The 14,784-nt window shown below is 38.8% G+C and overlaps 1 protein-coding gene across 7 annotated transcripts in view; it reads left to right on the top strand.

Annotated features, from left to right (window-relative positions):
* Positions 1-14,784, top strand: part of LOC111250241 (long-chain-fatty-acid--CoA ligase 4-like) — a 43,605-nt gene that overhangs the window by 3,811 nt on the left and 25,010 nt on the right. The window contains exon 1 of one of the 7 annotated variants that reach the window (XM_022805151.2): positions 14,187-14,210. The exons of the other annotated variants lie outside the window; for them this stretch is intronic. The gene's annotated coding sequence lies outside the window, so the exon portion shown is untranslated. Of the gene's footprint in view, positions 1-14,186; positions 14,211-14,784 lie in introns of those variants that run through there. 7 annotated transcript variants of the gene reach the window in all.

Here is a 14,784-nt window from a genome sequence, read left to right on the forward strand (position 1 = left end):
TTTAGCCACTCTATCTAGGCTGCGATATCTATGGCCTCAAGTACAGCCTTTTGTATCTTCTGTACTTATATGTACCTTAATGCAGCTGATTTTTAATTGATTACGAGCAAAAAGGCGACGATGAAACGTTTGACAGCAAAAATAAGTTTGTAAGCCTGCATTATTTTTGCCATGAACTTTCTAGTAGACATTCGCGGAAGAAGTTAGCCGAGGCTCGGTGCTATTGGGTCAGGCAGTTGGTTTTGTAGTCAATGTCAGGCTGTATATGTTTGGAACTATTTAGCGGCTGCAAAAACTAAAGTAAATTCGAAAGCATAAAAAGTGGCATATTCTGAAACCTGTTAGGTGCACTTCCGTACAGTATTCATGCACAGAAGCCAGTATTATGATTGTTTTATCTTCTGCCACAATTTGACTCAAACGTTGATCACACGTTCCGCAGTTTCTCATAGACCTAGTTTAGAAAAAATGCACTGTCCTTTTTTTTCAGTCTTTCTTAACTTTTTGTTTTCGTAATACGTACTCCGAAGAATCTCATATTGAACCTGTAGGTAGCGCACCGGCCATGCTCTATTTCGTTCAAAAACGTCCGGAACCACATGGCTCTTTTGTGTGGAAGTCTGACGAACTGCAGTCAACTTATATATGTTCTTCAAGGCTTAAATTTTTATTCCTAGGATATTCCTAGAATAATGGCACCGGTAAGAGTCCGTTGTTTTGTCAAAGGTTCACATGCCTGATGTTTTCCGTAATTTTCGATGAACTCCAGCAAGCGCTTGTATCTTCGAAAAACACAAAAAATATGGGTCCAGCAAATAAAGGTGTCGACAGCTGAAGTCTAAAGAACCCACACAGACTATTTTTGGGGTCATTTTTTTTGCGTGTAATCGAATTATCGTGAATATTTTTTGTTATAATCGATAGCGCAGTAATCTGCTATATGTGATCAAGAAGATTCCGCATAAAATGAAGCATACATCAAGTTCTTAAAGTAAGCATATTTCACGTGCTAGATAGTGTTTACAAGACACTTCGATGAAAGTTCAAAGTTTTAAACGACCAATTACGAATCACTTGCAAATTTTATGGCTTATCTGTTTATTATAGGTAAACATAAACCGTACGTCGATGATTACACGTATTTCATGTATAGATATGGATTGAAATTATACCGTTGCAACGTTGTGTTTAGTTCTCTGCTCTATGTGACGAAACAAGTGCATATAAAAGAAGACAAATTAGGCTGTCTTTATCAACTTAAAACCAAGCATTTCTTAGAAATAACACTCTTATCAAATCATGATGTGATGTATCTCTCTACCATGTGTCTTCCTTCTTCTGTGTTTGCGAACTGATGTAGTTAAATCATCTGCGCATGTCACTTTAGCTCATCTACTTATTCTACATCAGGACTTGAAATGGACTTCGTTTCAAGTCGATTCGAAGCAGTTATAACCTACAACAAGGATCCTTCATGTTTTTATTTATGTCCTCTTGGGATTGTTTTTGATTTAATTGCACATAATTGTATGCTTTTCATAGATGCACAAATAAATCGTCATATATAAGGAGACGCCTTTAAAACTAGAAGATTTATTATTAGGGCAGGGACAGTGTTATATTTCAATGTTTGCGAACTGACGTAGTTAAATCATCTGCGCATGTCATAAATTAATAATAATCATAAAAAATAAATAAAAAATTAAAAAAAAAATCATCATAAAGCATTCATCCTATAACCGCACGCTCTCCATAATCAAATCAAACGTGATCGTTCATCCTTATGGGTGAACCTCGTTAAGGTAATTCAGATGTAAACAATTCTTCAAAATCAGTTTATCAGACAGGTATACTATTTTGTAACAATTGCCTTGCTTCCCGCTTTCGATGGCCTAATGAATAAATAAAAAAGGTCTTTAGTAATTAAACGGATAGCAAAAATAAATAATATTCATACTGATCGCAAAGTCACTGTTTGATCTGACTATACACAATGACGCAAAATTCATTCGGTAGCCTTCGAGACCTAAATTTCACCATTACGCGGTGTGTCGACATTTGTCGACAACACAGAACGTCTTTAAAGTTTTATTATATATATGTATATAAATAATGATGATGAATAGATTTTAACTGTAGGCACACCACAGCTATAAAGCCAGAAATTTTAACTCAGACAAAACCTTTAGATCACCTTCGTACTTCTGAGCTGATACAGGTCTTCTGGAGACAGACTCAGCAAGTCTGCAAAATAAACAAATAAAACTGACAGAAAAGAGAGATTTTTTTCAATATGCAAAAAATATATGGTACCTTTTATTATTCTGTTGATTTAGTATATGAGTATTTGTCGTCTGCTATCTTAAAGATATCATCGGGACAAATGGGCACAAGAAGCACCCTTAATAAACACATTTTGCTTGCGCACGAGAAATGCGGTCTAGCTTATTAGCTCACCCATTTTCTTTGTCTTTACAATACTATGTTGTTATTTTCCTCGTTATATAGCAGGTAAAAGGGTATCGTTTTTATATGTATATGTTGGGTGACCATTTTCGTTGCTTAGTGTACTGTATTCGTAAAAATATCCGTAGTTGAGTTGAGAAACGTCGGGAAAATTTTCAAATTATATTTCCTTCCTCATCGAGAATTGATAACGCAAAGCCATTGTGGGGATGCCAACATAATGAGATATTTAATACTATTATTTTCCTGTTTAATCGCAAAATTATTCTTACTCCTAAATGGAGGGAAGTGCAAGCACAATCATTAAGTTTCAGATAGTTGAAGGTTGTTTTACGCTCGTCAACGGTTATGCGCGGAATTATATCGCTCTGGCGCAGAAGTTAGGTAGAAAGTAAAAAGCAGGTCATGTAGGCCCTCCTATTTTTCGTAAATTCTTGGTTTGAACCTTCAACTCAATATATATGTTTGTTAAGTAACTATGTAAGTTCTTGGAAATGAAAACATTGTAGTCTGTAAATTGCAATCAACTGTTACAGTAAACATACTTGAAGATCTGGATAACTCCTTTCGGGAAAAGCCTTACTAAAAAAAAAAAGTTGACTACATAGATTTACTTCATGGCCGCAGAATTGGCAGTCCTACAGAAGCCATTACTAACCGAATCTTCATTTTTTGTAATCTATTTCTTATTCAGCCCGTTGATTAGCTAAAGCAAAAAGAAGCCTCAGCAACGGTATATCGCTTTATCTATGCATACTTCATACATGCATACGTACATTATTATTCTTGCGTGCTAAGGTTCCTTGACACCGATATTGTTCCGGGCTGCTACAGCTCAAAGTATATCAGATCGCTGCGGTATGTCCCGTCGTATGGACAGATATTGCTGTGGCACGAAGGCTGTTGTCAGCCAATATATTGATTGTTCCCACTACTACTTCTTCATCCTATACTATATACAGTCCAAACCGAGGCAGCGTGATCTTGTCTTCACATCCGGCGCTGAAACGGGAAGATTCACCGTTTGAGAACGAAGGTCGCTTTGTTGGTCATGTTTTACCACAACAGTCACCCCCTGGCCTTCGAACCTCAGCTATTAGAAAAGGGACATAGCTTTAGATTTGGGCTGGTACTTTTTTTTATCTAGCATAAATAGCGCGTTTACTCTTGAGACCAAGCTACATATATTTTCGTAGGAAGAGAAATGTAAGCTCAATCGCCCGGACTTCTTCTATCGACGTATGTGTTGTGTATATATGCATTTCAGCAAACCAATAGCTAGGTATTTTACTTATAAAAGCCAAGACTCATCTTCTTCCGTAAAATGAGCTATATTGCTTAAATACATGGTTGAAATAGCTGGAAATGTATGAGGTTACCAAAAAACACCAATAAATCGTCAAGTGAAGTTCTTGAGTAAAAACAAGGCATTATTGTTTAAACCGTCGCGTCTGTTATTGATTTCCTTATTTCGCGGATGTTTCGTTTCTCTTATTCTTCTCTTATCGTAGTAATTATACATGTATAGTATAGAGTCACCGAAAATCAACAAATTCATTACAACATAATTAGCAAAACATGAAATGACTAACTCAGTACGTCAGGTGAACGTTTCTCCAATGTTCACTCGTCATTATTAATGTAATTTAACTTGTTATAACTAGAATTTGTACATATTAATTAAACAAGAACTTCCTTAAACTTTCGTATGGGCATTCGAAAAAAATAATGAAATGATTCGTTCGATTATCTCTCAACGTGCAGTCTTTTTTCTTTTATTGGAAAAGAGCCAACAACGATCTGCTGATTCTTTGCACTGTTTTTAGTTAATACAGTATGACTGTCCACGTTCGCACAATTGCGCATCGTGCCACACGTCATTGACACGTCCTCGTCTAGCCATTATGTCAATTAATCTTTATCTACCTGCTAGGAGCTTCCTTCAATCCATTTCAATGAGTAGTTGATAATAAATCGGAAAAACAGTTCTCACCGAAATGTCGTTGATATTACAAGTAAAAAGGTAAAATAATATGAAGAACAGCGATCAGGAAGTAGCAGAAGACTTTTAAATGAGCTCATTCCGTGGTGATTAATCAATTAACGCTTATATCTAATCTTTGTCTTCGCACAACGATTCGAAATTGTTACTGACAGTAGCATTGGGCACACGTTTGACGCTTTCTCGACCTTTGCCGCTGATTCGCTGTTATAATATTTGATTACAAAAACAACAGTATCAGCAAAACATGATCGACTTGAGTAATCCGTTCACTATACTTTACCTGCAACAACAACAACAACATCAAGAAAATGTTTATGTGAGGATCGCTTTATGTATGTCGACTCCCAAGTGATCACGTTACTGATGGCATCAATCTATAATAACGTAAAATGCGTGAGACCGGCTTGAATATTTTTAGCTTTTACTGATGTTTTTATAAATATTCAAAGAAAAGCGTTCTGGTGATACAATTTGCCGGTTCCAGTGATTGTATTATCTTGTTACTGCAGTGTGTCAGATAACCATCACTCTAATGAATTTGCAGAAATTCTCGAAAAGCCTTTATTAGGCCACTCAAAATAAGTGTTTCAACAGAATGAGCTATGCGTCGCAGTCATAAAGAGTAGAAAAAGGAGCGATTTTTTTGGATCTTTGGTAAATATTATTACAAACGTAGGGACAATAACGCAGAGACGACACAGTCGTCTCCATGTCAAGGGAAGTGTTACTTATCTTACAACGCGGCAAATATACAGAGGGGGTAAACTGTGTTGGAATGCTGAATTATCCTCGTGACGTTCCTGTCTGTAGCGGACAGCGAATACTATATATGGCAAATATTTCCCGAGACTCCCAGACCCTTGTAGTTGTTGACGGCCTGAAAGGGGTAACAAAGGCAGGAGTCATTACCATGGTACGACTGCACTATTAGTTGGTTTACTGTGGAGTTTCAATATAGATGCTGTCGTCTCCACTATGTAACACACTTCTTGGCCTAAACGTAGCTCGGCACCGTTTAGAGATTTACGTTTCGAATGGTTCGATCAACCTAAACAGTTTCTAATCGAACGCGAAGTGGACAGCGCACTTCGAAACTGCTGAAATAATTTTAAAGATTATCTTCTAATCCATTTTAATTAAGCGGTATCATTCTTTTGTGAGGACACGTAATATGTATTCAGTGTTACTCTGTGGTAACCTATGGGCATCGTGTTTGATCACAGTGTAGAAAGAAACACTGTTTCCGTCCGATATCACACCCGGTCTGATTTATTCTCTGGGATCGTTTGGTCTGACCTGGCCGGATAGGAAATACGTTTCACAATAGAGGTTTGACGAGGCCAAGTTAAGAATTTATAAAACAACGCGTGATTTTTGTTTATAAAAGTATAAGGTTACGACTAATCTAGTCGGAGGTTTCTCGATACCAAATAATATGCGATTGAGTTGCTATCGCTGTCGGTAGCTCTCGCAATCATCGGGGAATCGGTAGAGTAATAAATTCGACTTATTCTCCACCCGAGCGCAAAGACAGATATATGAACTTGTACTGGGGAAAATGATAAAAAGGACATTTTATATTGACGTTTGCTACTATCACTCGTTCGGGCGTATTTCCACGCTTTCGAGGACCGAAATAGATAACTTTGTTAATCCGCAGATTGATTTCATTCATTCATTCGTTCATTTGCCATTTAACTAATCAAATATACCTATACATGCTCTCGTCGCAAACAAAGTATCTTAAGAAAGTACCATATAACTCAAGCACCTGAAACACGTTGTGGCATTATATATGATATGCACTTATATTACGGCTTTTTTTTACAGATAGAATCAATTGTTTTGCTTATGTGGTGTAAGTAGCTGCAGACTGTAGACCTTAATTTTAGTGAACCTCACCAAATTCCTCACGCGAGCTCTGCAAGGACAGTATGTGCATATTCTCCAAACGATTGTTATCTTAGAAGGCAGGGCTACAATCGTTAATTTTCTACCTTAGAAAATATCTCTATTAAAAAGAAAGTACTGTGTTTGTAGCCAACACTACGCTGTACCTTTTCTGTACGTTCCCCAGATTATAAATGCAGGAAAACCCGAAGTTTGAACTTTTCAGTTTGAACGTTTCTCTCGCCTGATTCTTACCAGCTAAGACAGTGCATGATGAAAGAAATAATTATGAACGACAATTAAATAACGTGTTAGCCCGAACTAATTATTTTTTTCCTTATATCGTTAATGGTATAGACGTAATGTATCTGACGTTAAATGTTCCACCTAGTTTAGGGAATAGCAAATCCTGTGCTACTGTGGGCTGGAAGTCAAGTCGGATGCTCCTTCTATTAAGTCTCTTTTTGAGAAACGTGTTTTTTCGTTGTACTTCAATAGAGGACTTTCGCAAAAGATACTTTATGCTTGACGTGTTTTTCTCTTCACCTACGCCTTCAAAGTGCAATATCGTCGGAGATCAAAGATCGATCTTTCAGTTATACCTCAATATTTTAAAAGCTAAATGACAACTTTTGCCTGATTTTCATAATCTTTTAACAACAATTAGTTATCGGACAGATTCCACTCGAGCCGAAAAAGATATGCAAATGACCATTTCTACGTCATCGCATATCCACAATACAAGCGACATACTGTCAGACACCTCTGTCGATCTCCTCTATTCTATGCGCCGGTTGCTTTCGCTGTAAACCCAAATGGGTAAAGCGGGTCGTGTACGTGAAGGGTTAAATTAAAGTGATTAGTAAACCAATCCAAATTCTGCGTAAGTGTTTCCAACTACTCATGAGGCATAGGTGAGGAAGTCATCACTTTTGGTTTACGAGACCGCTTTCAATTGACTTCGAAAATGGCTAGAGGAATGTGTTCCAGCTGACAACTGCTATATATTATATCATCAGGCGTCAGGACCGAAATGTTTAGCGGGCTATTTAGCGGGTCGAAAAGGCTGAATTTCCGTTTATAACGAACAGAAAGGTCTCCTAGCGGCGTGTTTTCACCGCTCCATAATGCATTTCACCACGCTTTTACCTTCGATAAAGAAAAACTTAATTACTGAGTCTTAGTGTTTAGCATTAAACGGAACCATTATCTCTCAGCTCAACATTTGATAATACCCCGTTGGCCAACAGCCGTAGCCAGCCAAAAATGGTGAAACTATCTAACAGGTTTCAACCTGTGACCCAGTTCCGGACGAGTTAACATTAGTAGAAGTGGATTGAAACTTTCAATATGCTTCAAAGGTGGCATTGCTTTTTTAGAAAATTGATCAATCATGATAGAATCATACTTTGCGGATAACTAACGAGTATGACCTGGACGAAGATTCAATAATGGCTGTACTAATTAAGCAGAGTCTCATAGCGTTTTTTCCAACTGCATGGTGTCTAGATGTGCAGTTAGTTAATTGAGATGATTCGCCAAGATCACTTATTTGGAAAACTATCAGCCAAATATACATAGTCGCGTTGTTCATAGTCTTCAGAGAACAGCACATTGACACTCAGTAATGATAAACGTGTGATGAGACCTAACAAGATAGACAATTTTGTCTTTGAGAAAAATGAGATCGAACGGCAATGGCGAATCAGCCTGTTTGCGCTTGACCATCCGTGGTTAAACAAATCAGCAGGCAAGCAATTGGATACAAAATTTTCATTAACTTAGACGATCCACTAAAGCTCTACTCCCTCGCTTCTTTTCTGTCGTTTTAAGCTTAAGGCATAACTCAGTATTCAGCTTTGTTGCATCCAGATTCATATTTTCGATCAGATCAACATTGTTTTATGTCATATGACAAAATTTGCAGGAGCTCTAGTTGCAGAACCGGAATCAAATGATACCGAGTAGTGAAAACAGTAGTAAGAATGCCCCATATTCACAGTTTCAGGCTAATGTATATTTGAATGCCCCCAAAATGGCTATGTGATTAGTTGATCAATTTCAGCCAGATTATATCAAGAATGATGAACCGCAGTTCACACCAAGGGTGTTCAATCCAGCCTATATTTTACGGGCAGCTTAGTATGATCACTTGCGAAAATTAACGAAAACTTTTGCTAAGCGACCTTTAGAAAAGTGGTGACAAATTTTTATAGCTGGATAACGACTTCAGTGTATTAAAATCGTTAATCGATAAAATTTTAGCAAAAATGATTATCGCTGCCTTATGTAATACACATAACTGTGAGAGAAAAATTTTCCACTGCTTGATCACTGTGTGTATGTGTGTCTTTGTGTACATGGAAGAGCGCGTCTGTTTTTTTTTCTGGACGCACTGTGCTATTTCTCATAATACTTGGGCTGAACCGTCGCGTGTGGCACTGTAATGCGCTGTAGTATGGTAAGGCATGGTCATCATCGTGCTGACACTGTGGAGTATGACGGCGCGCACGCGTCGCAGTATGAAAACTCGCGTGGCTGTCTGATGCGTCGTGGAGGCTTTTCGTCGGCTCAATGCCACTAGTAGTAGTGGCTTTTAAAAAGTAACCTACAAAACCTGCACAATCTCTTCACAATACGACATCACTACTGCTAGCAGAAGTAGTCGCATGACATTATTAATGTTATCATCAGCCATAGCTATAGCTGTTGTTACGCTTTTGAAGTCTCAGAAATTTCAGCCGCAGCTAAATGAAGGTAGAGCCGTTGATGTAATCGCTACAAGTAAATATTATCATTTAGTATATCGCTGAGGCCTTGCCATTGCCTTAGAAATACTTACATTTTCGGTGCCCATTACTTGCTTCTATCTTGCTGTACTTCTTTATCGATGATGTGTGCTTCTTGGTGCGAATCAATGTTTTTTAGTCTAAGGACGGTTTTAACCAGGCGTGCATCTGTACGTCAGAGGCGAGAATGTTTATTCAGTTCTGTTTGCACATGGCAGCTGTTAAATGGGTGGTGAGCACATAAGAAAACCGGGATAGACGTTATGAATGGTTCAGTTCCCCTTAATGTATACCTATTTCTGCTTAGTTGTAATGCTGCTGATGGAGTAGAAATACTGATATTGCACACCTTCGCGCGCCAACTTTTTGACAGAATTCCTTTATACTGTCCTAACCTCGGTTAGACCCAAAAATTATTAGGTTGTAATTTATTCCTTAACAGGTACGTCGTTTGAGAAATAGAAATGCAGCTCAACGGAGAGAATATACCATGTTATGTAGTGCATACTATGTCATGATCCTTTGACCTACAACGCACAATATTTACTTGAGATTGACAGGCATTGTTTCAGACTAAGTTTATGTTTGTGTATCAAACTAGTAGTTTAAGATAAAAAGGCTCATATAATAACTGTAATCTTCCACTGGTTTTTTGTAGATGTAATTTACTCAGTTGGACTTTAGCTGCGAACTGGTGTCTGATCCAACAACGAAAATTAAAAGCACCTCATCGAGAAAATCGTAGGTGAACTGGTATAGCAATTACATCTTTTCCTTGTCAAACGTTCTGCGATCATTCCGCTTCTCTTGGATTATTTCCAAAGACACTATGATTAAAGGCCACCTCACTAGCAACTGCTAAAAATGAAAACCAAATACGAATGCATTTACCTGTGCTTTTTTTCCACGTTTGTTTTCGATAATAAGCATAGGAAGAATTAAGCTGAATTCTTTCAAGTTAACCTTTCGCAATAGTGACATCAATATCGGACTAAATGAAATGTTTTTCAGTCGCTGTTTAAAGCTAACACAGTTTTTTTAATATCCGCTGACGTGGCATTTCTATATTTTAACTCTATGCAAAGCAAATGAGAAACGTTTAGTTAACGTAGACAAACGAGCTGAGTTCCAAGAGCCTCGTTGCTTATGCAGATCAGTTCAAGTTCTCGACGTTACGTAGGGCTTGATGCGTACCGGCCAAAACAATGGCAGTCTACCAGCTATTTACCTTTATAGGTGTTATTATTGTTTGATGCCTTTATTTTATATAACACCGCGTAACTGAGTAGCCCCACTCGAAGACGCAAACCATGCTGTATCACACGCAAAAGCAATAGCTATCTATTAAAACGAGTCCAAACGTCACTTGCGTGCCATCCATTTATTTAATTAGGGAAGATATATGCGTATTCTATCCATTTGACAAATATACTGCTAACAAACATAAAATCTGACGAAGTAATGCGCCGGTGGCGCATTTTAGAATCAAATGTGATGATGGCAAATGACTCCCACACGAATAGGGGTAGCTTAGGCTTGGGGTTTTCAACAAAGGCAAATGTGTGCATTGAAAAGACGCATCATCAATGTTACTACATATCGTAAAGGTGTATTACAAACAATTTCTAGTCGTTATAAAGAAAAGCTTTGTTTACGATATCGTCAGCTATTAACTCACGTTTCAGCTGGGAGCTGTTTTGATATGTTTTTGTTTTTCAATAACTTCTACATGAATTGTAAGAATAGTACGATGCTTGTTTCGCGTCTAAGCGCAGTGCAACGCATTTGAGTTCGTTGGCGAACCATGTCCCTTCTGTGTGATCAGACAAGACAAGCCATCGTGAATTTTAAAAAAACGATGTAACTATATCATTGCTTTCATATAGAGAACCGAATAGTATAATTTAAATAAAACGATCGCTTTTTCTAAATAAATAGCTCATCCTCTCAACGGTTGTTCGTCTTTGGGTTACGCAGCAGAAGCAAAGGGAGCAGTGCGGCAAATGTAGTTTACATCCCCCTTCTCCATGTCAGTGATGTATGTAATATTTACGTATGCGATTACTCAGCAGTTCACACGGCATATGAATTTCTCTTACGAATATCAAAAACGCAACACGAAATGAATTTATATATAATCTGAGAATCGATAAGAAGTTACCAGGCAAACTATCCGGTGTTGCATAATGACAACATCTATTTCAGGAGCTCTATTTTTGGTCGGAGGCTATCCGCTTTAAGGCGAATATCTCGACGGTATCACAAGCTTCGAGTGGATTATCGCTAGGCAACCCAGGTGCCAGCTGGCCGTACAAGTGCTAGTAAAACAACTAGAGCTATTAACTCGTTGAACACAATCGATATAACATTATCGATTCACCTAAGTGTGCCTCTAACACGATATATATCGTGCAGTAGTTATTTCGTACAGAGCGTAGTGCCGTTTTGACTGCATGGTGGGTTGAACGTATTTATCGAGCACCAGACGCTCGAAACGACGCGAGAGAGGTTCGTTTGGAGCTGCTATAACCGAGGAAAAGACTAGCAGTCGGCTATGGCGTTAGTACTAGTTGACGCTTGAGAGCTTTGCGAGAGTTGTAAATGAATCAAATCTGATGATGAAGTGAAACAATTAAATAATTAAGCACTGTATCACGGCCATATTGGAATTCTAGCAGATGTGCAGCTGCGGCCAGGCGTAACCTCGAGACTTAAGGCCGCAGTATGTTTTTACTACGAGCCACATCGGTAATGAACTAACATGTTTTCACGTTCTCTAATTCATGCTGTTAATATAACAATGACAATGGGTAAAGTAAATGTTGGTACGCAGCCATAGCGAAGTAGTAGCGTGGCTTGCTTGCGATGCCTCAGCACAGCGAGCTGCAAGGGAAGAAGCGTGTACTGGATGGAAATGCTAATGTGATATTAGTATAGCGATGACGATGATCTCTGCTCTGATTATTAATGATACCAATTGTTTCATCAAGCACCTATGCCCACCTTCTAGGTGACGTATTGGCTAACGAAGCGCGTCTATATATATATGCTATCAGACAGAGGAGCTGACCCAACAAGGCGTGCTACAAACGAATCGAGGTGCGCGCATTTTCCTACATTACCAGAAATGGCCTATGGTACTGCAGTGCTATTTGCATTATGAAATTAAGCCTAAAGGCACCCACTTCGCCGTTCATTGCTTCTAGTTGGATGGATGGGTGGATGATCAATCCGGTGCTATATCTCGAATGCTGGCTACGCTATTGCCGCCGTAGAGGTTACAGTCTGCATCCGCGTAGATGATAGCGTGGTCGTCATTAAAGGCAGCAGCGAGGTTTGCAGCCATGGTGCCGCCACGTCTATCGACACCGCGCACCATCGATTGCTATAAAGGAGAGAGGGAAAACGAGGACTAACTGGTGGATAGGATGGGAACGTCGACGACGTTAGCAATAACGAGAACAGAAGAGTTGAATCATGTATGATGCGTTTTTTAGTGCTCTATTAGTTGATTGCTGGCTAACTGTCTGTGCGCTTTTCCATTTTATGAGCTAGTCGCACAACGTTTGGGGAATATGTATGAGATGGAATCTGGGTCGACTCCCGAACCAGCAGTAAGCGAACTTTTATGACTAACGCAAATTCAGAGTACCATACGAGAGAACTCTGGTCAGTTTCTTCAAAAAGAATTAAGCCGACTCTTGATTGTGTAGTATGAGATCTGTATCAGAATTAAGAAAAACGACTAGTTATAGTTTAACCAATAGATCGTATGCTACGCTATACTTCAAGCATACTTCAAGAAACTTATACGTCTACGGCCGCAACCGTTCTGCGGGACACTTTGTCTGCAGTTGCTCTTACTTAAAAGTGACAGCTACTTGTATGATAACAGTGGTTACATAACGCCGCTTCAGACATGGATCAGTTCGTGTGGCTCGGTACTCGCTTTGTGAATGCATGAGTAATTGTTTATTCGTCTGATAGTGTACAGGACAAACCGTTCGGCGTCCAATACATAACAGCGCCGGCCAAACAATGTCGCACTGCTAGAATAGATTTGACACAAAGTGTAAGGATTATGCGGCATTTATGTTTAGGCAGCGTTCGGTTCTGCTTGACAGTATATTGTATTCGGCAGTATATGATATTATAGTAACTGAATCAGCATGACAGCCACGCCACTCCACGGGTGCGGACTTAACGGTCTATCAGACTACGCGTGAGGGTGACAGAACCAGTCATAACTACAGCAGTAGTTTAATTATAGTCGAAACGTTTCAGCTTAGTTGTAAAATACACACAGAAACAAGATGATCGAAGAACAAACAAATTCGTTTACTCAAAGAGTAGGAAATTGACTTCAATTGTCTACAACTTGAGGAATGAGACGGCTATTGTGAAAGGAGAACGACCATAAAGCCTTGTTTAGAGCACGGTTTGTCTTATTGCGCGTCTGACTTGTAATAGCATTCACCTAATTGACGCTTTGGAGTTGTGTGGAAGAAGCAACACATTGGAAAAACGGATTCACTGTTGGATAAACTACAACATCGGTTACGGAGTATTACAGTATTGTAAATCTCCCAAAATTAATTGTCATGATGAAATTTCCACGAGTCAAGCTGGTGCGTCGTAAACCGTATGTTTTCGAATCCCAATGACCGTGTTGCACTAAACCTGCTAGGAGACGTTCAAGTCTGTTGTTCAGCGGTGTATAACTTACTTCAAAGTTGATGAAATTTATTTAATTTGCGTGTGAAATAGAAGTGACGAAATCTAAGTTTTGTGCGAAACTTGTTTCTGGATGAAAAAAAAACCAAGAGAGATTTTTCAGGACTTCAGTGAGATGCAAACAAAAAGGCTTTATAGGACTTGTTTTCTCGATATCTTTCTCAGTGCCTGACTAAATGACGATATTTGAACGGTCTCAGTGAATCATACGTGATCATTAACGTGAACAACGTGAAAAAAGTGATATTTATGTTAATAAAACCACACAGCTCTTGTTTTGACTGATTGGGATTGCTTGCTCCGCGGCGCTCTTTCTTCTCGTCACGGTAACTACATTTTTCTTAAGATGCAAAACAACGTTTATTCCATGCGTAAAATTCCACAAACATACGAAACTCGAAGTAGTAAGGGTTTTGTTCCACAGCCCAGAATGCTATATGATAAATTTTATTATTATTGTACATTTAGCGGTTACATGATTTTGGATCGGCAGTTAAAACACAACTTTGTTTTGACCTATAACCCATTAAGATGCGGTAGATATCTTCTCTGGCATAAACAAATATAGAAAACGTTCTTTATCCTATTGTCAAGGCATATTTGTTTCGCTCGTTTGTCTTATCTCAACATATAGCTAGCAGATTCCGTTGTTCCCCGCGTGATGGTAGAGTGTAGTGCACCATTGACGGTTTCTATAGAGATTGTTGTCCAATATGGCAACATTGCTTCTAGTCTAGATCGACCCGAAGCGGAAGTCGAGCTGAAGACAAGAATCGGCGGGTGGCACGCTGACGTGGAGAAGTTCCTAAGGGATCAATTTGCTATGGGTATATTTGCAGATAAAAATAAAACTACTTCCTGCCTTGAGTTGTTTTATCAATCCACGTTCATCTGAGGTTA

The sequence above is a fragment of the Varroa destructor genome, unplaced genomic scaffold (genome assembly GCF_002443255.2).
Source record: "Varroa destructor unplaced genomic scaffold, Vdes_3.0 BEIS01000004.1, whole genome shotgun sequence".
Classification (NCBI taxonomy): domain Eukaryota; kingdom Metazoa; phylum Arthropoda; class Arachnida; order Mesostigmata; family Varroidae; genus Varroa; species Varroa destructor.